The sequence below is a fragment of the Macaca fascicularis genome, chromosome X (genome assembly GCF_037993035.2).
Source record: "Macaca fascicularis isolate 582-1 chromosome X, T2T-MFA8v1.1".
In the NCBI taxonomy this organism is placed as follows: domain Eukaryota; kingdom Metazoa; phylum Chordata; class Mammalia; order Primates; family Cercopithecidae; genus Macaca; species Macaca fascicularis.
Window position 1 is genome coordinate 39,761,426 of NC_088395.1, and position 26,584 is coordinate 39,788,009.

At 47.9% G+C, this 26,584-nt stretch overlaps 1 pseudogene; it reads right to left on the bottom strand.

Moving 5' to 3' along the window:
- Window positions 1-663: 663 nt before the first annotated feature.
- LOC141409400 (oocyte-expressed protein homolog) lies at window positions 664-26,356 on the bottom strand (annotated as a pseudogene).
- Between the last annotated feature and the right edge of the window lie 228 nt (window positions 26,357-26,584).

Consider the following 26,584-nt stretch of genomic DNA (forward strand, 5'->3'; position numbering starts at 1 on the left):
GTCCACCTGAAGCCAGTGGTGACTAGTGTAGGGATTGGCATGTAATCCAATCAGAGTCAATGAGATGGAAGAACATGTTTGCCCAGGATTGAGGGAAAGAACGTTTTCTCTTCCACAGGATTGGGCACTACCTGGATATAGGTCTGGAGGCACCACCATCTGAAGACCATGATGGGTGGGCTGGAAGCTAGCAGGGACAGCCACAGAGAGCTTGACAGGGAGCCTGCCCAAGGGAGCAAAGCCGAAAACTGGGTTGGTAATGTCATCACAGGGCTAACTCAGGCCACTCCAGGACCCTACTCTACTTGTTTACTTGTAATTCACTGGGGACAGGATGAGGGTGGAAAGGGTGTTGTACAATCCCCTCCATGCCTAAGAAGCTTTGGTAGGTTTTTCCCATCATCTGCACATCTGCAACTGAAACATTCATATATATATTTGTTTTATTGTAAGTGTGCAAAGATCTTTATGCATTGGGCAAAATAGCCATTTCTTTATGAGAATAGTTCCTCAAACTCACTCTTGCAACAAAATAAACCACTATCCATCAAGACACAGGAAAAAGGAATGCAGGGATTTAGGAATGCTATACTTGCTTCTCTTCAACTTTAGCAGCAAAAGTAGGAACGTTCTCAAGATGCTCCTGACAATAATTATGTTATCCTAAGCAATAGGATGTTGGAGAGTATGGGGTCCTGATGCACAGGCCTTCAAGTTCTCAAGGTGTTTCATCTTCTCAGTTCAGGCACAATGTTCTCGGTGAAACCATGCCAGGCACAGGAGCATCCTCTTCACCCGATTCTATACACAGGGCCAACCAAAAACGGTGATTTCTGCTAGGTTCCCAGAGTCCACTATGCCTACTGTCAGCAGGGCCTGGATCATCCACTCCATTTCTGGAATTATGGCTCGATCCGGGCCAAAGATCTCATCTGCCAGCCATGCCTCCAGGTAGAACACCAAAGGGTCTCTCAGTTCCTGCGCCGGAAACCACCTGAAACATTCTTAACTGATACAAGAGGTGATATCACTAACCTGTGGGCAGCACATCTGGCTCTTGGTAGATGATGTCAAACTTGGTAGACAATGTCAAACAAGTACCAGATGAGTCTCTCATTTACAAAAATGCAGGTGTGAACCTGTGCTAGGTTACTGGTAATCCAACAGCAGGAAAATTTCTCCCAAATAACTCCCAGAGAGCATCAGGTCTCCAATAGCTTTGTGAAGCCTGACCCCCTAATTTTTCTAACCTCTTCAGGTGAGTAGCCAGGCTGACCCAAAGGTTAACAAGAGAAAAAGCAATGTGCTTAGCCTAACTCATTGTCACCTGCCCTTTCTGGAACTTTCTCATGTCTTTCAATTACCTGCCCATTCACTTTTCCAGGACTTTGTCAGGAAAAAAGTCCTTGTGGAACTTTAGCCTGGTGCTACAGCTCTGCCAGTACCTATGGGCATTGACAGCTCTGCGGGAGAGGGATGTCTTGAAACAACATAAAACAACAGGGACTCTTGGGGTCCTGAAACCTCATCTCTAAATAACTAGGTTCTCTATCTCCCCAAGATAGGAAAGACTTTGGTCAATGGAATTCACTTCCATTGAGCAGCTAGTAGGTGTCAGAGACTACATGATAGTGATGACACAAACACACAAAATACTATATATACATAAGGCCAGGTGTGGTGGCTCTCACCTATAATCCTAGCACTTTGGGAGGCCAAGGCAGGAGGATCACTTGAGTCCAGGAGATCGAGATCAGCCTGGGCAACACAGCAAGACTCCCTCTTTACCAAGAGTAAAAATTTAAAAATACTATATACACATGAACATTTTGAATCCTACAGCATCTGAGTGAGGAAGGGATATGTTTTCACTCCTTTTAAAGATGAGGAAATTGACATTCAGATAGGTAACTTAACTTGCCCCAGGACCCAAAGCAAGTGGGAAAAAGAGGCAGGATTCACACAGGTGGCCACCTAACTTCAGGCAGTACACTCCAGTACCTGGCCCTGAGCTGGGCAAATGAAAAGTGGCTGGGGCAAGAACCTCAAATTGTGTTTTGTTTTGTTTTGTTTTGTGGAGTGGCGGGGGGCAGGGGGAGTCTCGCTCTGTCGTCCTGGCTGGAGTGCAGTGACATAATATTGACTCACTGCAACCTCCGTCTCCTGGGTTCAAGAGATTCTCCTGCCTCAACCTCCTGAGTAGCTGGGATTACAGACATGTGCCACCACACCCAGCTAATTTTTGTACTTTTAGTAGAGACAGGGTTTTACCATGTTGGCCAGGCTAGTCTCGAACCCCTGACCTCAGGTGATCCTCCTGCCTCAGCCTCCCAAAGTGGTGGGATCACAGGTGTGAGCCACCATGCCTGGCCAATTGTGTGGTTTTAATCCTTCCAATAATCCTGAAAAACTAGGTATCATTAACACTGGCCCCATTTTACAGATGAGGAAACTGCTTACAGAGTAGCTTTTTCAATGTCACAAAATGTGTACAGAGTTAGAGTTTGAGCCTAGGGCTGGTAGATGCGAGGAGAGGGGCTCAGAGCAGAACTGGACAGAAACTTGGAGTCAGAGATCTGATAATACTCTGGTATCATTCATGCATCCATTTATCAATTCACTCATTTGTGCATCCAGTTATTTATTGAGCATCCCTTGTGTGTTACACTGAGAAAGGTTCGTACCACTGATCTTTGCCCTCAATAGATTTATAATCTATCAAGAGAGATGATTTTTTTTGTGTGCGTACCCAAAAAGAACCTTCTATCAGAGGGTGTGGCAGGAGCTGAATCCAGAAAGAGAGTAATGGCAGAGTTCATTGCAGGGAACTGAACTGGCCCCACTTTGGGTATTTCAACAGAAAGCAATTTAATACAGAGAATTAAATGTTAACCACATCAATGAAAGAGCTGTGGAGAAGACACTTAGGCTGGCCCTCCAGAAATGACCCCCAGGACTGACCCTCCAGGGGAGCCACTCCCTCAGCCACAGTCAGAAAACTGGGAATCAGAAGTTGCCAATGGGACTAAGGAGTTCAAGAACATAGCCAGAGCCATAATCTAAGGATCGAAAAGCTGCTGGTACCCAGTTTAGGAAACTGGAGTGCAGAGCCTGGCTGCTGCCACCGCATCTCACCACCTACAAAGCTGGACATTGGACTACTACCACAGAAAATTCCACATCTCTACAACGTTGCTTGCATTCAGAAGGCCAGCCAAAGGTACAGAAATATGACCTCCACCTCACTTCCATCTCCCAAATCTCTATCAGTCACAGCACACACCTCTACTTGGTAGAAACTATTCTGCATCCTGAACCCTAGTTGCGAGGGAGTCTGGGGAAAGTGGTGTTTTAGCTTCTGCTCTTCAGGAAGGCACACAGATGGAGGTGGTAGCCAAGCACTGACAGTCGATAGTGAGCTAGTGAACCGCCCCCACCCCTCAAAAAGAAGAAAAACCCTGATGTGTAGCAGTTGCCAATTTCAGTGGTGTAAATACTCTCATGGTGGCTAATTTTAAGCTACCAATGTGATGTCACTGAACTGAGAGTTGGAAAGAGCTATGTAAAATTGGCTTTCATAATTCGGTACAAACCAGCTCCAGCACACCACCACTAACAGATCATATCCAGTTTATGTCCGAGGCAATGGGGAGAGGAGATGGAAGTGAGAGAAGGACTTAGGATGCCTTGTTTGTTCCAATTTAAGTAAAGCAGAATTTCCCACTCTTGTTTCACATTGCCCCGTTGACAGCTGCCTTACCACTTTACTCTGTGGGTTATGCCGGCTTCTTTCTCAGTGCTAAGAAACTGATCTGTGTGAGACCTGGCGCAGTGGCTCATGCCTGTAATCCCAGCACTTTGGGAGGCCCAGGCAGGTGGATCACAAGGTCGGGAGATTGAGACCATCCTGGCTAACACGGTGAAATCCTGTCTTTACTAAAAATATAAAAAATTAGCCTGGGCCTGGTGGCACGCGCCTGTAGTCCCAGCTTCGCAGGAGGCTGAGCCAGGAGAATCACTTGAACCCGGGAGGCAGAGGCTGCAGTGAACCAAGATCGCGCCACTTCACTCCAGCCTGGGCGACAGAGCGAGACTCCGTCTCAAAAAAAAAAAAAAAAAAAAAAAAAAGAGAGAGAGAAACTGATCTGTGTGGGTTGCAGCCCTGACTGATGGAAGGAACACAGCCAGTGAAATTAGAGCTTCCCCACAGATGGGAAACCGACTCCAATGCTGCACTCCCGAGGTGCTGGCAGATTAAGTTTCATCATTCTCCATTTTCCCCCAAATGTTTGCAAGATGGCAACACCAGGGAAATGGAGGACACCAAGTGACAAGGGCCAATAGGAGGCCACTTGCTGATCAGTGTGAAGGAGAGAATCTTTCGAGTCCTTCCTTTTTTTGCAGGGGAGGGGAGCTTTTGTTTATACTTAGTTAGGGAAAAATCCTCAAGCTCAACCACTGTGAATTATTGAACCAAAGATAAACTTCAAAAGGAGCCAGCCCCCTTCAAAAAAGAGCGTGAAAGACACTGGAAAAGAGAAAAAAATTGATAACAAAAAAAAACAAGGATCTCAATTTAAATTGGTTCTGTGCATACAGGGAAAGAAGGAGGTGGTTTTATTTTTTAACTAAAGAAAACAAACACTTGATGGCTGGATCAAGAATTAACTCAGGACCAGATGGGACATGGCTGGGGCCTCCCAGCGGAGCTCGAGCTAAGAGCTATGGCCTGGCCTCCTTAGGAAGTTCTAATTGGCTTAGGCCAACAGTAGTGTGGGAACATGAAGGGGTGGGGGACTGGGGTGCCATATATAAAAAGTTACAGGACAGTTCATCTACCTCAAGTGTCTTACAAGAGCGCACCTCTTGAATTTTAACGACTGGAGTTACGACTGGGCAATTAACCCCATGCACAGCCGCCCTCCACCCAAGACAGCCAGAGACAAAAGGCAGAGATGCTAACAGGCTCTCTGAGGTCAATAGAGTCAGGCTTTCACCCTCCTCCTGGGCAGAAGGAAACAGCTTTTCTTTTCATACCAGGGTCTCCAAAAAAGAAAGCACACACTCAAAAGAACTGCTGTATAACTTATTGTTTATAAAAACCCATTTTCTTTCTTTCAAATGTACTGTAATTTTAAATGTTTAGAGGACAAGTGGTAACAATCCCTTTTAAAATCCAAAAGACCTGAATCAGGCTTTAAGCTGCTAGGAGCGTTGGCTATTTACCCAATAATAATTAGCCATTCAAGGCAAAAATCACTTTTCTACCCAGGCCAGGAAACAGTGGGGGAATGAGTTACTGAATGAAGTTTAGAGCATAGTTTCCGAGGAACTGCTGTCTCGAGTTTATGCAACATCTTGGAAATGAGTAGCATTTCGCTATTTGGCCCCCACTCCAACCCAGCCCAATTCCTTTCTGATTAAGGCAGAAAAAAATACAGTGGGGACAGCCTGCACCTGAGAAAGCCCCTAGGCGCCAGGGGCAGCTATTGCTCTTTGTAAAAAACAAAAGGGTGACAAAGGTGTGAGTGGATCACTAGGATGGAATTGAGGATGCCCTAATTTCAAATAAAGTGGCTTCTGATGTCCAAACTGCCAGGAAAGCAGTTGCAGAGACAGAAGGGATAGGAGTATGTATAATCCCAAAGCGAGAGAGAGAGAGAGAGAGAGAGAGAGAGAGAGAGAGAGAGAACAGATTTATTAAGTTAAGTTGTGACCTTAAAGCTCTCAAGTCATGTGGCACAAGGTATGGGCTCTCTAGTCCCTTTTCAAAGGCTTACTTGAGCTTGTCTCTCTTAGTTATATACAACCATAGACTGCTATGTGGGGTTTAGTTAAATAATTTATGTGATTGTTTTAATAGAAAGTTCACTCTTTATAGGAAAATCAATAATGGCTACATCGTGTCCTACTTTTGTGCAGGCGTGAGTTGAATCTATTCCCTTGGATCCCCGCTGCCCATGATGGGTGTTCAGCTAGGAGGGTTGGCACTCCAAGCTGGAGGACAAATACTGGGGAGAAATAGGCATAGGAGAGAGACTTGCTCCCAGCCAGGAGCAAGTCTTGCAAAACTAAACCTTTTGAGCATTAGCCATAAGACTATGCAGGACCAGCTCTGTGGGCAGGCCAACAGTGCAGTCACACAGCACTCCGACGCTCAGAAAGGTCTGGTACTTGGGGTTTAATGTCCTGTGGTGAATCATTCTCTCTTTTGCAAGTGAAGTCTGATGGGGCAATGGAACATTATCTGGAAGCCTGGAGCCTTGGCTCATACAGGATCCCACCTCTTGCACTTCCCAGCCTCCTTAGGATAGGTTTTTGGCAGCCTGCTCCCCACCCCCTGGTGTCCTGACCCTGCCCAGCCTCTCCCTCCCTGTGTACCCACCCAGCAACCACTGGGGCTCTCTCCCCCTGGGGGAGGGTCAGAGTGGCAGCCCCAGAATTGGCATCCAGCAGGCCACTTGGCCTGGAGCAAGCCCTTCACCTGCTCCTATCCTAGCCATGAGGTTGCCATCTCTTAAGGGTTAACCCATCCCCTATGGGTGGGGGCAGCATTCCTCTGAGAAGGGGAAATTGACTTTCCTGCCCCGACATCAAGGCCTGCAGGTCTGGCTGGAGAAAGGAGGGACCCGGCAAGTGGCAGGGTAAGTGCAGAATCATAAGGCAGGACCCCCAAGCACTTTTGAGGGTCCTCACTTGCACCAGGAATATCCCATACCCAAAGGAATATGACATTAGGTAGCAAGTACTGGTTGAGAGAGAGACCGCAGAAGAAAGGAGAATGTTTTATATTTTAGTACCCTTAATGGCACGTTTTCCCCCTGCATTTTGAGCAGGGATCCCTGAACTTTCATTTTGTACTGGGTCCCCCAAATTATATAGCTAGCCCCGTCACCATATTTTACTCATATTTTGCTCCTGAGAACTAACCTGAACTCACCATTTGCATCATTTACACATCTCTCATTTGTATTAGTCCTCCTGGCCTGGGGAGTAAGTGTTGCCCAGCGTAAGCCCTGACTTAGGCTGAGCAACACAAGGAGGTTACCTGCCCTGTGGTGAGCTGGTGAACAACTGACAAAACGTTCTCCAGGGTCTAATAGCTCTGACTGGTAGCATTTGCCTGTTCCTGTGGTGTAAAGATTCCCACCACAGCTGACTTCAAGCCACTAATATGACATTGCTGAGATGCACACCTTCTGCTGTGGTGTGCAGGTAGGAGCTGGTTCCAACACAAAACATGGGGTCCAAATCTTCGAGGCATCAAACCAGGACCATAGGAACAGAGGGGGAACCTCAGAGGTTAGGAGACTTTGGCAGAAAGATAATAGAGCAAAAACGTCTTCTCCTAGATGGAAGGCTTTCCATCTTGGCAAACTTTGATTCCATACTGGTATCACCTTGGGAGCTTTAAAAACCCACATACCAGCCAGGTGCAGTGGTTCATGCCTATAATTCTAGCACTTTGGGAGACCGAGGCAGGAGGATTGCTTGAACTCACGAGTTCAAGACCAGCCTGGCCAATATGGTGAAACCCCATCTCTGAAAAAAATTCACAAATTAGCTAGGCATGGTTGTGCACGCCTGTAGTCCCAGCTACTTGGGAGGCTGAGGTGGGAGGATCACTTGAGCCCGGGAGGTCAAGGCTGCAGTGAGCTATATGATCATACCACTGCACTCCAGGCTGGATAACAGAGTGAGATTCTATCTCAAGATAGGTAAATAAATAAATAAATAAATAAATAAATAAATAGATAGATAAAATTAAAATCTACATACCCAGACCAATTACATCAGCATCTCTAGGGTAGACCAGGCAGAACTTGTTTTTTCCTTTTTGTAATCCCCAAATGATTCCGATGCGAGGACAGTTTGTAAACCAGGATAGCTCGGTGGTTGTCTAACTTTGATGTGCATCAGAATCCTCGGGGGTTGGGGTAGACTTGTTAAAACACCCATTGCTAGGCCCCACCCCACAACTTCTGATTCTGAGGCCTCGGGTAGGGCCCAGGAATGGGCATTTCTGACCAGTTCCCAGGTGATGCTGATGTTGCTCTTCCAGGCACCGCACTTGGAGAGCCACAACTCCAGAAAAACCTGCCTGGCACCAACTGTCCTGATTAAGAAGGTGCCAGGTATAAAGCTTTTACTTAATTGGAGGCCCTAGGGTTGGGGTTTACATTAAAAGGCAAGTGAGCTGTGAATGCCACCTGCTTAGTTAAAAATGCATACAGGGAGAGGAAGGCCAGGTTGGTCAGCCCTAGGTGGTCACCTTCAAGGACTTGCTGCTGGGTAGGGCAGTCTAAGAAGGGGGCAGAGAAACGGGAGCCAGTCTGTCTCCCTCTCCAGGAACTGCCAGCCGCTTGGGCTTGGTCTAATCCTGTCCTAAAGCATCTCAGCAGCCCATGCCTGGCCTCTGAACCCTCTTAGGAGGGTCTTTCCTGTGTTCATTTTTCTTCTGATTTACCCTCATCCACTTCTGCATTGAAGCCTCTTTCTCTGACCAAAATAGAAGCCGTGATTGGCAAACAAAATCTAGTTAATAATAACAATATTTTTTTAAAAACCCAACCACCCTTGGTGTTTAGTTGGGTGAAGTGGCATGCACCTGTAATACCAGCTACTTGGGAGGTTAAGGCAGGAGAATCTCTTGAGCCCAGGAGTTTGAGGCCAGCCTGCGAAATATAGTGAGACACCCATCTCAAAAAAATTCTGCAGGCCGGGCGTGGTGGCTCACGCCTGTAATCCCAGCACTTTGGGAGGCCGAGGCGGGCGGATCACAAGGTCAGGAGATCGAGACCACGGTGAAACCCCGTCTCTACTAAAAATACAAAAAAATTAGCCGGGCGCGGTGGCGGGCGCCTGTAGTCCCAGCTACTCAGGAGGCTGAGGCAGGAGAATGGCGTAAACCCAGGAGGTGGAGCTTGCAGTGAGCCGAGATCGCGCCACTGCACTCCAGCCTGGGCGACAGAGCGAGACTCCGTCTCAAAAAAAAAAAAAAAAATTCTGCAGTGTTGGGATTCCTGCTGCCTTGGAAGGCAAGTTTGGGGGAACTCTTGTTCACGGAGCAACTGTATCACATACTGCTCTATCTAAGGCCTCATTCTTTACAGAATAAATCTTTTTTTTGTTTTTTTGTACAGAGTCTCCCTCTGCCACCCAGGCTGGAGTACAGTGGCATGACCTTGGCTCATGCAGCCTCCGCCTCCCAGGTTCAAAAGATTCTCATGCCTCAGCCTCCCAAGTAGCTGGGATTACAGGCAAGCATCACCTAACCCAGCTAATTTTTATGTTTTTAGAAAAGATGGGGTTTCACCACTTTGGCCAGGCTGGTCTCAAACTCCTGACCTCAAGTGATCTGCCCGCCTTGGCCTCCCAAACTGCTGGGATTACAGGTGTAAGCCACTGGGCCCAGCCCTGAATAAATCTTTTTAAATGTAATTGAAACTAAAATTAAACATGTACAGATGTTCTAACACAGGAATTCCTCTCCCAGAAATACCCAAGAGAAATGAGTTCATATGGCCACACGGAGTCATGTACATAAACATTTGCAGCAACTTTATTCATAAGAGAGAGAGAAAAAAAAAGGAAACAACACAAATTTCTATCAAAGGTAGAATGGATAAGTAAATTGTTGTGTATTCATACAATGGAATACCACCTAGCAATAAGAAAAAAAAAAAAAAACTACTGATACACGCAACAATGTAGATGGACTTCACAGATATACTGACTGAAAAAAAGGCCAGGCACATATGAGTATGTATGTTCCGATTGAATTTACATGAAGTTCTAGAGCAGACAGAACCAATCAATGACGATAGAACTCAGGATCGTGGTTAAGGAGGCAGAGGGTAGTATTGACTGAGAAGGGGCAAGAGGGAACCTTCTAGATGGCTGGAAATGTTCTATGTTTTGATCTGGTGCTGATTGCATGAATCTAGACGTATGTAAAATTTTACTGAGTTGTACACTTAAGACTAGTGCACTTTATGATATATAAGTTACACTTCAATTTTTAAGAAATGTTTTAATTGAAAACATCATTTTAGGCCATCTGGTCTCAGACAATCATTTTTGATACCTGTGAACTGAGGTTTGAAAACATTTGACAGTTAGCAAAGATTTTTTTTTCTTCTTTTTGAATTGGACAAATAAATGGTTCTTGCCAACCAGTACCCCAAGAAATTGGCATGTGACCACTACCACTGGTATGGATTGAACTTGTACCCTTTACCCTTGGCCAAGCCCTGGAACAAACCTTGTATGTGCATTCTCATCCTCACAACTCTGAAATGTAAGGACTATTATTATCCCTATTTTATGAACAAGGAAGCAGAATTCAGAGAGATTGAGTAACTAAGAAGGGAACTCAGCCCTGGTGTCACCCAGGCTGAGCTCTAATCATCCATCATACTGAGGCTACAGCAGAAGATGTCCTGCACGTTTTAAGGAAACCAGTCCTTATGAAGGGGTTGTAGGGGCAGAACGTGTGATACCTTTTCTCAGTCATCATAAGTGTCACAGCCAACACTCCTATGACAAAAGACAGGTTAGCAAGAGAAAAGCATAACAAATCTACTTAATTAAAGTTTGTTTGTTTGTTTGTTTGAGATGGAGTCTCGCTCTGTCGTCCAGGCTGGAATGCAGTGGCATGATCTCGGCTCACTGCAACCTCCGCCTTCCGGGTACAAGCGATTCTCCTGCCTCAGCCTCCCAAGTAGCTGGAATTACAGATTTGCACGCTTGGCTAATTTTTGTATTTTTAGTAAAGATGGGTTTTCACCATGTTAGCCAAGCTGGTCTCAAACTCCTGACCTCAGATGATCCTCCCACCTCAGCCACCCAAAGTGCTGAGATTACAGGCATGAGACACCCCACCCAGCCAAAACTGTCTATTTTTATGCTTACATTCCATGAAGAATGGGCAGCTTTGTAGAAATGTGACTGGACAAAAGGGTATGATCTCATGGTAATAGACTGAGGAGGAATCCCAGCAGCCCTGCCCAGATTCTTGGCCCGTCTGTATAGCATTCCTTCCTTTCAGGTATGAGGCAGGACCCCTCTGAAATGAGGGTCTTCAAGAGAGAAGGGAAAAGAGAGAGAGTGACCTTTCTAGATTATATAGCTTGCTTTGGGAGAGAAGGGTTCTAGTTTCCATGACTCACCTTTGGGAAGAGGAATTTTGGTTTCTATGACTTCCTTTGGCGGTGGGGGCCGGGGCGGGGGGTGGAGTCAGAGACAGGAGAGTAGGAGAAGTTCAGTGAAACTTTGCTTCTGAGGCCCTCCAATCTCCTTCGGTTTAAAGCACTCAGCATGCCAAAGTGCCATACTTTGGGGTGTTGTGTTCCGAGCCCAATAGGGTTGTAATTGTTTTTGCACTGTGGCCCCTTTGGAGCCTTCTCAGAATAATACTTTAAGTGCATACAATAAAATACCATGGAATTGCAAAGCAAACCAATTATATTGAAATAAGCATGAAAATATTTGGTGATGTAGTCATATACGTGCTTATTTAATGTATTAAATAACTAGGTAAAATAACTGCTGTAATTTCAAAACAATGATGAGTATAATTGGTATTTGAGATACCTGCAGTAACTGTAACATAATATGGAAATATCTGTGATTTCTGTTGGCGACAAAGTCACAGCTCCTGCCAATATCACTGTGGTTTGTTTCCTACGTCTATTAAAGGATTTCAGTGAGAGGTTTAGTGAAAATGAAGATGTAATTTTCCTTCCCATCCAAGTTCACGGACCTCCTGCCGTCTATCAGTTTAGTAATCCTGCCTTCCAGGAAGCAGCCAAAGGTCATGGAAGGAGAGGGGGCAGCTGGGCTGAGTTCGGCTGCGTTTTGGGGCTGGCTCTAGCAGGAGCTCACTGGGTGGCCTTGCAGAGCTCACTTCCTCTCTCTGGCTCTGGTCTCCTCCTCTGTAAAAGGAGGTCCGACTTAAGCACTCTTCACAGTACCCAGTTGTGCACTTGTCCCCAGAAGTTTCTCCACCAGCTCCAGGGCTGTCTTCAGCCAATCAACAAATGTTTCATGTGGCTCACCCTGTGCGGGGAACCTGGAAACCCCTGATGGGAATCCCCGTGCTTCCCAAATGCAGAGGGGCCTCCCCTCCTGAATGTGAAGGCCAGCAAAAACCCCAAGAGAAACTACTAGGAATATCTTCCTCTCCCTCAACTCCCTGCATTCTGGAGCCAGGCCATTTGCACTTTGAAATTCTTTCTCATTGATTCTGTACCCAATGGAACCCAGGTTAAGTAACAGGAGGGAGTATATAATCCAGGTTGAGTCAAGGCAGTAAACACTGGAGAAGATAAATAACAATGCGAGGGGCAGAGAATGGGCCCTGGAAGGAGTGATTAATTACCAAACACCCGGTTCCAAAAACAAGCAGGCTGCGGCAAGAGGGAGAGATCTGAGGAGTCAGACCCCGTGTCCAGAAGGCTTTTTGCAAACGAAAGGGCTGGTGACAAGCCCTGAAAGCTGGCAAGGCATGAACTGGCCAAGGGGAGGGTGCCAGATGGCAAAGGTCAGTAGGTCAGGTTCCAGGGCACGTCTCTCCACCAGCACCACTGCAGGCCTCAGACCTGGCTGCACAACAGAATCACCAAGTTGTTGTTGTTGTTATTTTGTTGTTGTTGTTGTTGTTATTTTGTTGTTGTTGTTGTTGCTGTTTTCAAACGGAGTTTTGCTCTGTTGCCCAGGATGGAGTGCAATGGCGCGATCTGGGCTCACTGCAACCTCCACCTCCCAGGTTCAAGTGAATCTCTCACCTCAGCCTCCTGAGTAGCTGGGATTACAGGTGCCCACCACCGCACCTGGCTAATTTTTGTATTTTTAGTAGAGACGAGTTTCACCATATTGGCCAGACTGCTCTCGAACTCCTGACCTCAAGTCATCCACCTGCCTCAGCCTCCCAAAGTGCTGGGATTACAGTCGTGAGCCACTGTGCCCGGCCTGTTGTTGTGGTTTTTTAAGCTAGCAATGCCTGGGTTCCATCCTCAGAGATTTGGATTCAATTTAAGTGAGTGGGAGCCCAGGTATGAAGGATTTTTTAAAAGCTCCCAGAGGATTCTAAAGCTGAGCTAGGACTACAGACCACTGCAGGCGGTAAAGTCCCCAAAGCAGCCAGCCGGGAAAACAACGTTTTTCTTCCATCCTGCAGGCCGTGGGCAGGGCACTCCCTGGGCAAGGTGGCTCTCAAAGGCAGAAACCTGCAGGGGAGCCCTGGGGTCAAAAGGGGGAGGGCTATGGGAGATGAGAAGCTGGATCTGTGGACTCTCTGAAGTAAGACTGCCCTTCCCCGCCCTCGCTGGCATTGGCCAGTGTAGACACCTGCTGCTGCGTCTTTTTCCCTTTCACTCAACAAAAACATATATAAAACATCTGCGAGGGCCAGAGCATCTGGTCCCAGGGCTGTGGCAGATATAAAAGGGTCTGCATAGTCTAGCCTCACCTGCCAGTATGCAGGAGCAAAATGCCACAAAGGCATTATTCCACCTCTCGGTTGCGCCGCTGGTCAAAGGCTCCCACACCTGAAATTCCAGAGAGGCCTCCCAGGTGCCCAACCTTGAGCCCTCCAACCATACACTGGTGATTGGGGGAGGCCTCCTGAGACCTCTGTTTATGGGGTACCCAGAGCCTTCAGGGTGGCAAGGCCTTGGTCAGAGACAGCGTGAGTTTCAGGACCGGGGTGTGTGGGGAGAATCATTGCTTTTCCTGCTCTGTCTCTACTTTATTATCAAGGTATGATTCCAGCATTCGCCCCAAGCCCCACACATTCATGTTTTCAACAAATATTGAGGTCCCACTGAGAGATGGGCACTGAACTAAAAGCATGGCAAGAAAGAAAACGACTTTTGGCAGGGCACAGAGGCTCACGCCTGTAATCCCAACACTTTGGGAGGCTGAGGCAGCCGGATCACTTGAGGTCAGGAGTTCTAGACCAGCCTAGCCAACATGGTGAAACCCCATCTCGACTAAAAATACAAAAACTAGCCGGGCGTGGTGTCATGCACCTGTAGTCCCAACTACTCAGGAGGCTGAGGCAGGAGAATCGCTTTAACTGGGGAGATGAGAGGTTACAGTGAGCCGAGGTCGCGCCACTGCACTCCAGCCTGGGTGACAGCCTGAGTCTTAAAAAAAAAAAAGAAGAAGAAGAAGAAAGAAACAAACAAAACAGATTTAAAAATCCCTGCCCTCGTGGCAGCTGCCATTCTGGTGGGAGAAAAAAAGCCAGAAGCAAGACAACCAAGTAAACTATATAGCATGTCAGATGGTAATGAGTGCCAAGGTATACAAGTAAACAGGAGGGGAGGATAGGGAGTATATGGTTGGGGAAAGGCAGAGCCAAGGAAATCCTCCCCAGAAGCTGACATCTGCACAAAGACCTGAAGGGAAGGACTGAAGGCATTACCTGGGGGGAGGAGCTTTCTAGGCAGAGGGAGGAGCATTCCAGGCAGGGGAGGAACAAGTGCAAAGGCCCTGAGGCAGAAGCGGGCAGAGGCAGGCTTGCCATGTTCCAGGCAGTGTGGCTGGAGGGGAGGGAGCAAGGAGGAGGGAATAGAGGTTGAGGTCAGACAGGCGATGGGAACTAGGTCATATAGGCCTTACAGGACACTGTGTTTCAGTCAGTGCTGCTTTTACTCTGAATAAGCTGGGAAATTGCAAGGGTTTTGAGCTGAGGAATGATATGACATGACAGGGGCACACTGGCTTCTTCATTGAATCTCAACTTCAGGGGGCAGGAGTGAAGCAGAGAGGCCAGAGAGAAGTCATCAGCAGAGAACGCCAGGCTCACCCAGACTGGTGGCAGGTAACCATGAAAACAGTCTGGGAGTGGGATTTTGGGTTTTGCTTTGTTTTGTTTTGTACAAAAATAATGACAGGGTCTCACTATGTTGCCGAGGCTGGTCTGAAACTCCTGGGCTCAAGGGATCCTCTTGTCTCAGCCTCCCAAAGTGCTGGGATTCCAGGCATGAGCCACAACCCCAGCCTAGGAGTGTTTTGATGGTAAGACCAACAGGCATTACTAACAACAAGATGTCGACTATAAAAGAGGGGAGAGGCCGGGAGCACTGGTTCATGCCTCCAATTCCAGCATTTTGGGAGGCCGAGGTGGGCAGATCACTTGATCTCAGGAGTTCAACACCAGCCTGGGCAACATGGTGAAACCCCAGGATATGGTTTGGCTGTGTCCCCACCTAAATCTCATCTTGAGCTGTAGTTCCTATAATCCCCACGTGTTGTGGGAGGGACCAGGTAGAGATCACTGAATCATGGGGGCAGTTACCTCCATGCTGTTCTCCTGACAGAAAGTTAGTTCTCACGAGATCTGATGGTTTTGTAAAGGGCTTCCCCCTTCGCTGGGCACTCATTCTCTCCCCTGCCACTCTGTGAAGAGGTGCCTTCTGCCATGATTGTAAGTTTCCTGAGGCCTCCCCAGCCACACGTAACTGTGAGTCAATTAAATCTCTTTCCTTTATCAATTACCCAGTCTCGAGTATTTCTTCAGAGCAGTGTGAGAACAGACTAATACACCCTGTCTCTACCAAAAAATACAAAAATTAGCTGGGCGTGGTGGCGCACACCTGTAGTCCCAGCTACTTGAGGGGCCGAGGAGGGAGGATCACTTGAGCCCAGGAGGTCGAGGCTGCAGTGACCTATGAACGTGCCACTGCACTCCAGCCTAGGTGACAGAGCAAGACCCTGTCTCAAAATGAACGAAAGAGAAAGAAAGAAAGAAAGAAAGAAAGAAAGAAAGAAAGAAAGAAAGAAAGAAAGAAAGAAAGAAAGAAAGAAAGAAAGAAAGAAGAGAGAGAGAGAGAGAGAGAGAGAGGGAGGGAGGGAGGGAGGGAGGGAGGGAGGGAGGGAGGGAGGGAGGAGAGTGATAGGGGATTTTGAGGGCAAGGGTTTGCGCCTTCAAATCAGGAGGAAGTCGCTGCATACTGAGATGGAGAGGGGGTTATGGATTGGAGAGGTGCTACAGGGAGGGAGACGGTGGGAGACATTTGAAGAACCTCTCCAGCATTTGGTATGGGAGATGTGAAGGAAGCTGAACAGGTAGTTGGGCAGTTTTACATGTACTGTTTCTGAGCCTCCAACCCTAAATGGTACCCCCCTGTCCTGCGTAGGGCAACTACCGTTCCATGCCACTCCATCCTCTGGAGCCTTTATCCTCTCCCTCCACCAAAGAGAAACAAAGCCACCAAGCTTGCCAGCTCCTGGAAATACTGGAGACCCTTGTCACCTGAGGTCAACCCACATGGGGAAAGCCCACTTATAGTGAACCAACTGAAACAGAGACCAAAGTTTCCAAGTAAATACAGGGGGAAAAAATTGAACTGGGACTTGATCTCAAAAATGACACTTGAATCATAAAAATAAGTTATTTTTGGTCTCATTTATATGTGGAATCTAAAAAAGTCGAACTCATAGAAACAGAATGGGCTGGACACCGTGGCTCACGCCTATAATCCCGGTACTCTGAGTGACCAGGACTGGCAGATCACCTGAGGTCAAAAGTTTGAGACCCACCTGGCCAACATGGTGAAACCCCATCTCTCCCACATCTACTAAAAAAAAAAAAAAAAATTAGCTGGGCCCGGTGGTGGGCACCTGTAATCCTAGTTACTCAGGAGGCTGAGGCAAGAGAATCTCTTGAACCCAGGAGGCAGAGGTTGCAGTGAGCCAAGATTGCACCACTGCACTCCAACCTCGGCGACAGAGCAAGACTTCATCTCAAAAAGAAACAGAGTAGAATGGTGGCTGCCAAGGACTGGGGCATGGGGTAAATGGGATGTTGGTCAAAGGGTACAGTTTCAGTTATGAAGGATGAATAAGTTCTGGAGATCTAATATACAGAATGATGACTATAGTTAATAATAGTGTATTGTATAAATTTGCTAAGAGAATAAATATCAAGTGTTCTCACCACACACAAAATGGTAACTATGTGAGGTGATGGATGTGTCAATTAGCTTGATTGTCCTAATTATTTCGCAATGTATACATACATCAAACATTGTATAGCTCAAATATATACAATTTTTGTGTTGAACCATACTTCACGGAAGCTGGGGAAAAAATAAGTCATTTCATATTTAAGAAACTGGAGTTTCTAAGTGCAACTGTGCACCACTCTTAGCAGTAACAAAGTGCTAACAAGTTTTGTTGGGAGTTCAAAGCTTTTCTTTTCCCCGACCAAATCATCTAGAGACAGAACAGCCTCCAATTCACCCTTGACTTTCACACACCATCATAAAGAGGGTCATTTTGGCAAAAAGGTTCAAGGCCTTCATCAGCTATCCCAAGGGTCTCTCTTGATTCTTTGTTCTTCAAAGGGTCCACTTTTGGAAATTCCCATCATGCCTCCTGCCTATGGATCGTCTCTTTGGCTGAGAACTGAGCTAACTCACTCAGGATCCCAATTAGTGACTCTTCGTGAGATGGAAGTAATTCTCCGGCATCGTCCTCATTTGACTTCAGAAAATCCAGCAGTTCAGGACTTCACAGTTGCACCGCACCGTATTGGGCTGTGGTCTGCTTCCTGGCAACTGAAGGGCAGGACGTAGGTAGCTGATAAGGAAGGAGGGAAGGATGTCTGCGTGGGGGCAAATTTCATGCAAAATTCATTACTGAATATTTCTGTAATATGACAATTTCTGCTTTCCTAGCCAACCACACAACTGCAGAGATCCACAGAGCTACCGTTTGAGAAATAAGGAACCCTGTACATAGCCAAGAGCATTCTAAAATCCCCAAACCTGAATCCTACTTCTGACTCTGCTAGGACACCTCAGGAGTTACCATCTAAGAAGGAAAAAGATGCACAGAAGTTTCCCATTCGACAGCCACGATTCTACAACCCCAAAGTCTTTCTAAACCACAGGCTGCATTTTCCATTTTGTTTTGCTGTGTTTTCCTTCGCGCGCCTAACTCCGGAGGCAGAGTTCTGCCCCTACAAAGCCACATTCATGTCATCATTCCAAAACTCACAACTCCTGAAAACTTTGAGGAATGTTATTAGGCCCTGTAGGCCAGAAGGGCTGTTTCCAGGGTAACAGCAACTCCACACTAAAGAAGAAAGGCATTTCCCTTCTTATGCTCCTCTCGGAGTTCAGGCCACCGCAGAGAAACCCATGCCCCGAGCCTGAGGGACACTTCCTGTGGCCTTTATGCAACCAGCCCAGCACCCACCCCGAGGACACACAGCCAGCCCCTGTGCACTGGAAGGCCACACTTCCTGCCTCTGATATCTCATGTTGATCTCCTGCCATAAATCTACCCATGCCTGTTCGTCAGCACGTCCCAATCTGTGGTCTGGAAAAGTCAGCATAGATATGAGAGGAACTCCTGCACAGGCGTTTGTTTTTCCAGCCGCCTGGCTTTTGTTTTGAGCAAGGTGGAAATGAAAACTGTCTCTAAGGGAGAGAACGCTCCTTCCAGGTGCTTGAGTGATTCCGGGCCCAGAGAGCTTAACCGTGCCCCTTTCACCTGGGCCTGGGTCCTTCTTGACTGAATAAGACACATTTCCGCCATCTAATAAGGAAACTTGGAAATGAGGAAGGAGGCCCGCAGGGGACATCTTGGACGCCCTGTCCATGTAAGGCTTTCTCCCCAGTGTTGGTTGGCTTTCCTGATTGCCTAATCCAGACAGGCTCCGGCAGGGACCCCTGAAGGCGGACCGCATTGAGCTGGGTGAGAGATCCCCCGTGAGACTCAAGACATATCCAGTTCAAGAACAGGGCTCAAAAGCTTATGGGGCTAAGGCAGGTCATGGCCACAGGGTCTCTCTACCAGATCCTCCTCCCCCATCTCTGTGCGCCCCACAACTCCTGCACCCATCCACACACAACTAAGCCTTGCATTTACTTGCAAGTTTCTTGAGACATGGCTGAAAAAAAAAAAAAAAAAAAAAAAGCTGTTTTTGCCAATGACACTGATCTTCCCTGATTCATAATGGAGTCAGATCTTCGAATTCCTCCTGGGGACAGAAGGAGACGTGACTAACAGGAAGCCCTCGGGATTGTGAGATTTACCCTTGAGAATGGAAGAGCACAATGAAGAAAAAAATGAACGCATGTAACAAAATCAGCGGCAAGTGCAAGGCCGGGCAGCACTATTGAAGCTCAGTAGCAATTCAGGGAAGGGAACTACCGGGGTAGGCTGACTTGCGGCAGAGAGGGTGTTCTTGGGGGTGGGGCAAGGTGGGGAAGTGCTGAGGCTAAAGGTAAGCCTTTTTTTTTTTTTTTTTTTTTTTTTTTTTTTTTTCTAAGAGTCCAGGTCTCATCCTATTAATATCACCCAGGCTGGACTGCAGTGGCACGATCATAGCTCACTGCAGCCTCAAACTCCTGGGCTCAAGAGAGCCTTCTGCCTCAGCCTCCCTAGTAGCTGGGACTACAGGCACATGCCACCATGCCCAGATAATTTTTAAAATTTCTTGTAGAGGCTGGGTCTCACCATGTTATCTACCCAGGCTAGTCTCCTGGCCTTAAGCAATCTTCCCGCCTTAGCCTCCCAAGTCCCTGGGATTACAACCATGAGCCACTATGCCTGGCTAAAGCTAAGTCTTACAGATTTCCATAGGAGAGGGCCAGGCAGGGGGTGGCAGGGCCAAAGCACAGAAGTGGGAATGGCCCTGGCATATGCGGGCAGAGAGAACAATCCACAGAAAAACAGGATTTGGTTATATTTCATTTAGAGGATCTTCTAATACAGATTCAAGTCATTCAATATTTACTGGTACCTACTATGAGGTACCTACTATGGGCCAGGCACCGTGTTGGGACCTACAGGGGATCTGGGGCTAGTCCAGCAGGACGAAGGACCAGAACAAACAAAATGACATGTCTGCGTTTGGGTTCCCCAGTAGCCGATCCTGAGACAAGGGTCTAAGTACAAGTGGTATATCTGGAAGGAGGCGGGGAAGGGAAGGTGGCCAATGAGCTGGTTACTGCTCTGGGCAACTGGGGCACAGTCTCACTGGGGATCTGAGAGCTGGCACAGAACAATTACTTGGGAATATTCCATCCATGGAGTGAGGGAGCTGGGGTATTCATCCACCAGCTCCCATCAGTCATTGGTTGAGGGCTGCTCCCAGGGAGCATTAATCCCCTGGCACCTTCTGCTTGACAGAGAAGGCTCAGGTGGTCAGAGACAGGCTCCAGGCACAGGGATACAGGTGCTGGCAGCTGTGTGCACAGAAATAGTAAGCATAAGGTGACATGGGCAAGGCATCAATAGTGTCTACTGCACATGTGACTGAAAGGGCACAAAGAGGATATGGACCTGTGGCCTCCATAAAGACACAAGGAGAGAATTTCCAAAACACTCTTCAGAAGATCCTTGGGGTTCAAAATGCTGAGAGCTGGGGCTGGGGAAGTAGTATATCGTTTCGAATAAAAGGAACATTGTGAACAAAGACAGCTGAGCAAGGGTCATGTCTGGGAGCTGAAAGGTATGATTTGGCTGAAGTATAGTGACAAGGAAGGTCAGAGGTAGGGATCTGAGCCACACTGTGGAGAACTCGAATGCTGGGCAACAGCTTTAATCTTTATTCCACAGGCAATGAGGAGCCATCGAAGGTGTTTGAGCAGGGGTGGCATGGAGTAGTGTTGTAGGAACACTAACCTAGCCAAAAAGCAAGAGGATAACTTGTAGGTAGGGAGACTAGGTTAAAAAAAAAAAAAAAGAAAGAAAGAAAAAGTCCCCAGATGAATGTTATCCACAGTGGAGATTATTTCAGAAGGGAGAGAGATGAAGTGGGCTCCCTGCGGCTCTGGCCCCAAGAGAAAGGCCCCTGAAAAGAATCGCGTGGGAGCTGCTAAAAGGGGGACCAGCCCCTCGGCTGCCTGGCCTGATTGTTCCTTCTGGCAAAGATGTGGGCCCACTCATTTCTCTCCTATTTTCTTTCCTCCAAAAATGCTTTTGGCCTCTGGTTTCCGAAAGCTTTGCTCAGTGAGTTTAAACAGCATCTCACAGCATGGCCGAGCAATAACAAATGGCGCCTGGTGGCTCGCCTGCTGGTGGCTTAAAAAACAATTGATGACTTTTAATCAGCTGAATGAGCATGGGACAAATGACAGCATGGCCTGAATGCAGCCCAGACGTCATCGGCTGACATCAGTGGGGAGGAGGGAGGTGCCCTTCTGGTGAGCTTGGGAACAAACAGGAGCAGGGGTTGGCGCTTGAGGCTCCAGGAGGCAGCTCTGCTCACACCCCAAAGCGGTTGCCTTCTTCTGTCCCTTCTGGGGAAACCGGGTGGGCCAAGGGCTGGGGCACTGGAAGACCGGGGCTCAGGGTCTCCAGATGTCATTTGGTAACCGTAGGCATCAGTTCCCCTCCAGACCTCATTTTCCCCCTCTGACAAATGGAGAAGATGAAGGCAAGTTTGTGTCTTCTGTTAGGCTGTCCCATATGTGGGATAGCTTTAGACTGAATCTCTAAAGGACTCAAGTGAAGGTCTGTTTATATATTCTGCTCCTACCAAAACTATCAAAACCATCAACACTCCCCACTGCGCGGCCACTTTCCCCCACCTCCCCCTACCCACACACCAAATGGATACTCACCAAGCATTCCTTTTCTTTCTTTCTTTTTTTTTTTTTTTTTTGAGACAGACTCTCGCTCTGTTGCCCAGGCTGGAGTGCAGCAGCGTGATCTCAGCTCACTGCAACATCTGCCTCCCAGGTTCAAGCGATTCTCTCCCTCAGCCTCCTGAGTAGCTGGGATTGCAGGTGCATGCCACCACACCCAGCTAATTTTTGTATTTTTCGTAGAGATGGGGTTTTGCCATGTTGGCCAGGTTGGTCTCCAACTCCTAAGCTCAAGTGATTCACCGGCCTCAGCCTCCCAAAGTCCTGGGATTACAGGTGTGAGCCACTGCGCCCAGCCTCACCAAGCATCTCTGATAAAAGAGTGCAAATTTGAGCAAAGGAAGCAAAAATGGCAGGAATGAAAATAAAGGTGTCTGTTGAGTGCTTACTACATGCCTGGCCCCGTGCTAAGTGTTTATAGGCATTATCTCATCATCCCCATCTCACATGAGGTGAGGTGGGGAGGAAATAGGCTCGGAAGGGTAAAGGAATCTGCCCATAGTTCTACCACTAGGAAGTGAGGGACGCAAACACACGCCTACCTGCTTCCAAAGCGCTTGCCCTTCCTCACTTTTCCAGCCCAAACTGGGGCACAGGAGCAACTTAAGAAAGTAGGCTGGGAGAAAACTTGATCTGATGCAGGAACATATAAATTATATTAAGAAATGCCACAGGGCACACCTCAGTCACAATCACAGGAACGCAAGACCTTTATGCCATGAATCTTCCCTGACCACCAAAATTTAGGAATTAAGAATCTCCTTCTCAGGATGATTTTTTTTTTATCCTGTGCTTGGTCCACAGGAATGGACACTCCCTCCTGCTCAGCTTGTCCCCCCTCCAGGCCACAATTTGCAGACTGCTTGTCTCCCCGAGAAGAGCTAGCCCTCCCTCCTTGGCTTATGCCAGGCTTCGTGGGAGATGGACCCTGAGATGGTGACTGGTGTATAGGATCCTGATTGGAGGCTGCTCTCAGGAACAATGCCTGTGAGGGAGGAAGGGCTGCAGTATAGGGCAGAGGGAGAAGCTGAACTTCCCTGTGCAGTTGCAACAGAGGCCTCAGACAACCCTAAGGAAAGTTCTGGGGCTGGGATGGCCCTTCAGAGATGTCCTGAACTGAGGCAAGGGGGTGAACCCTTGCATAGTCTCTCCTGCCTATAAACTAGTCATTGAATGAGTTGCCCTCCCAGAAGGTGGCAGGGTGCTCCCTTGGGCAAGGCAGCTCAGCCAGCTCCTATCAGCTAAGGACAATTCCAAGTGGGCAGCGGTCCCCACCCAAACTTTTGAAGGGGGTAGTTATGTGGTGTGCCCATGCATCCACCATCCTGTCCAACAAAACTCCTGCTCATGCTTCGGTTGGCAGCTCAAGCCTGGCCCATTCTTTCTGAACTCCTAGACACTCCCTGAGCCCCTAGACTCGCCACTATTTCCATCCGCAATGATGGCCCTGCTTCAGAAATGTCAGATAACTCCTTACCCTCCATCTCTAGACAGTGAGAAATGGAGATCACCTTTACCACCTGTTCCCGGCACAAAGAAGCCTCCCTTAGGTGCTGAGTAGATGGATGTTGCATGGGAGGTGCCAGCAGGCCCACGGGAATGTTCCAGCTTCCACAATTTCCTCTCTATCAGTGCCTCAAAGTGTCTACGTTGCTTCTGCCGATGACATACAAGCACAGAGAAAGCTTGCTCCCACAGCCAACCTGGCAACCTCTCTTGGGCTCAGGCCAAGAAAGTCCTGTCCTTGTTCCCTTCCCTGTCCAGTGTTCTGCTGTAAGTCCACTTCCTAGCTAAGAGGGCCAAGCGCATTTAGAAGCCTCTGTGCCAGGGAAAGCCCAATGCCATTGCCAACTGCACTACATCGCCGTTCTTCTGAAGGAAATTACTATTGATCCCACAGCTCTCCTCCCCATGCTGTTTGCCGGGGACAGCCAAGGATTCCCGTGCCAGCTGGGCTCCCACACTGCTCGACTGTTCCTGCACCAGATGGCCAGACCAACACCCTCTGGCTGCCGCACGCTCCCTGGGAGACGAGGCTCTGACGTCTATCAGGCTGGCTTTTTGTGCATGGGGACGACGGGGTCAGGGATTACAGGGCCAATCACATTACACTAAAAATCTCTGCACAGCGTAAAGATTTCCAAATCCCAGTGGTTATCAGTGTAACCAACAAGGCAGGGAAACTGTTTCTGTAGCCTTAACTTTCACTGCTCTTTTCACAAATACTGGTTGAATGCCTCCCTGGTCTGAGGGATGTGATGGTAAACAAGACAGTCCCTACCCTCAAGCTAGTTATAGTCTACTGGGGTATAGGTTAGGTAACCATATCATTTATTGTTCAAACTAGGATACTTTTGAGAAAGTAAAAGGGTGTTTTTATCGTTAAACCAGGGTAGTAGGTATAAACAACGAGGTGTTCCAGGCAAACCAGGATGTTTGGGCACCCCAGGTAGAGACACAGCATGACCAAAATGGGGGGAGCATGACCAAAATGGGTCATGGGGGCATAGTACTGTTAGGTGGCGCCACAAGGTGGCGCAATTGAAATACTCGTAGCTTTTCTTTGTTTTTGTTTTCTCTCTTGAAAACTGATTTTTCTTTCCATTGCCACAGAGCCAGTAGAACCCTTCCATGGTGTGCTGGAGCCAAAGGGGACTGGTGTGTGAGATCAGATCACCAAATTTTCAGGAATTTTTGCCAACTGGTTACTAAACATAGCCATTGATAAAAATTAAAAGAAGTAAAATAAAAAATAGAATTATAATTAAAATAATTAGAATTTAAAATGGAGTCATATTTTTTTTTTTTTTTTTTTTTTTTTTTTTGAGACGGAGTCTCGCTCTGTCACCCAGGCTGGAGTGCAGTGGCCGGATCTCAGCTCACTGCAAGCTCCGCCTCCCGGGTTCACGCCATTCTCCTGCCTCAGCCTCCCGAGTAGCTGGGACTACAGGCGCCCACCACCTCGCCCGGCTAAGTTTTTGTATTTTTAGTAGAGACGGGGTTTCACTGTGTTAGCCAGGATGGTCTCCATCTCCTGACCTCGTGATCCGCCCATCTCGGCCTCCCAAAGTGCTGGGATTACAGGCTTGAGCCACCGTGCCCGGCCTAAAATGGAGTCATATTTAAAACAAAGGTAATAAATACTGAAAACTCACACCTTCCTGACTGCTTTGCTACAGTTTACTATTACGTACTCTCATGAGGTTATCTACCCTTTCATGACTGTGTGGTAGAAATACTACGTAAAAGGCAGGGCGCAGTGGCTCACGCCTGTAATCACAGCACTTTGGAAGGCCGAGGCAGGCGGATCACGAGGTCAGAAGTTCGAGACCAGCCTGGCTAACATAGTGAAACCCCGTCTCTACTAAAAATACAAAAATTAGCCGGGTGTGGTGGCAGGCACCTGTAGTCCCAGCTACTCAAGAGGTTGAGGCAGGAGAATCACTTGAACCCAGGAGGCGGAGGTTGCAGTGAGCCAAGACCACACCATTGCACTCCAGCCTGGGTGAGAGAGTGAGACTCCGTCTCAAAAAAAAAAGAAAGAAAGAAAGAAAGAAAGAAAGAAAGGAAGGAAGGAAGGAAGGAAGGAAGGAAGGAAGGAAGGAAGGAAGGAAGGAAGGAAGGAAGGAAGGAAGGAAGGAAGGAAGGAAGGAAGGAAGGAAGGAAGGAAGGAAAGACAGACTATGTAACGGTGTGCCCGTGTCTTTTCAACTCCATGGTCAGCACCATCACGTGGGCAGCTTGAGACTGGCTGTGGTAGGAGTATTTGCATCATGGAAATCAACAGATACTACCAGAGCTTGGGGGGCAGGGAGCCAGTTGTTAAACATTTACTAGCACATCACTGGAACCATCATTTAAGTTCAATAATTTATGTGGCTGATTTCATGTACTCTGGGCAGTTCTATCACATTCCCCAAAATTATAATGTCCACTCTCACCCAAAACAACACAGAATGTTGGGGGAGGAGGGGGTTATGTTCTTCCCATAACCTAATCTGAACACTGAGGAAGGAGGAGCCCCCACACACAGTTTAGTGCTAAGTGCCACAGTGCAGATGGGTGAATCAGGGAGTCCACCGCCAAGCTCTAGACTGCTGTGGAAAGCTTACCCCGAGGGACAGATGCCTAACATTTGCATATTCAAATTGACCAGTGGGGAACTCAGTATATCTTGTCTGTGATTGGTGGGATGACTTAGGGACTGCCCATGAGTACCACTTGTGCTGTGAGTCAGGGCCCCGGTAGCAATGGATGGAAGACTCAGCAAGAAGGTTAATTGACAAGAGTTTAGTAAAGGGACTGTTTACAGAGTTGTGGGCAGATTACAGAAACCACAAGAGATAGGGAAGCACCCTGGGACTAGCAACAGTGGGAAGCTGCCACCACTCCCTGGACTGAGGGGACCAGGGGTGGGTGCTGTTAGCAGAACCTGGAAAGAGCTGTAGGTGAGGGCTGCTATGGGACAAGGAATGCAGCCACCACCAAAAGGGCAGCCCAGCTGTGGAAATAAATACCCAACCTCTGACTCCTCCTACCTGCCTCCCATTGGCCAAGCCAACCAGAAGCCAGTGATCAGGGCAGCCCAAGGGATCCAGTCCACAAGGATCAAGGATCAGCCTCCTGGGCACAGAAAGTGGATGGGGTTGGGGGAAGGCAAATAGATCTGCCCAGCCAATATGATGCTGCCCCTACCAGTCTGCTGGCTTGAAGAGAATGTGCCAGAGATCACTCACCTGCATGGCTGGCTCAGTAGAACAAACCACAGGCTGACTGTGGGCCTAGAGGCAGGCAGACTAGCCAGAGCCTGGCAGAGCTATACCGGAGTCAAAGGAGAGCCATCCAAGACCGTCCACTTGATCTAAACATGATGTGGACAGGGATGTGTCTTAGCTACACCTATGTCCAGAATTAAGCCTCTTAGCACAGGTGTGGACTTTACCTCAAGGCTAATAAAGCTTAAAGTTCAG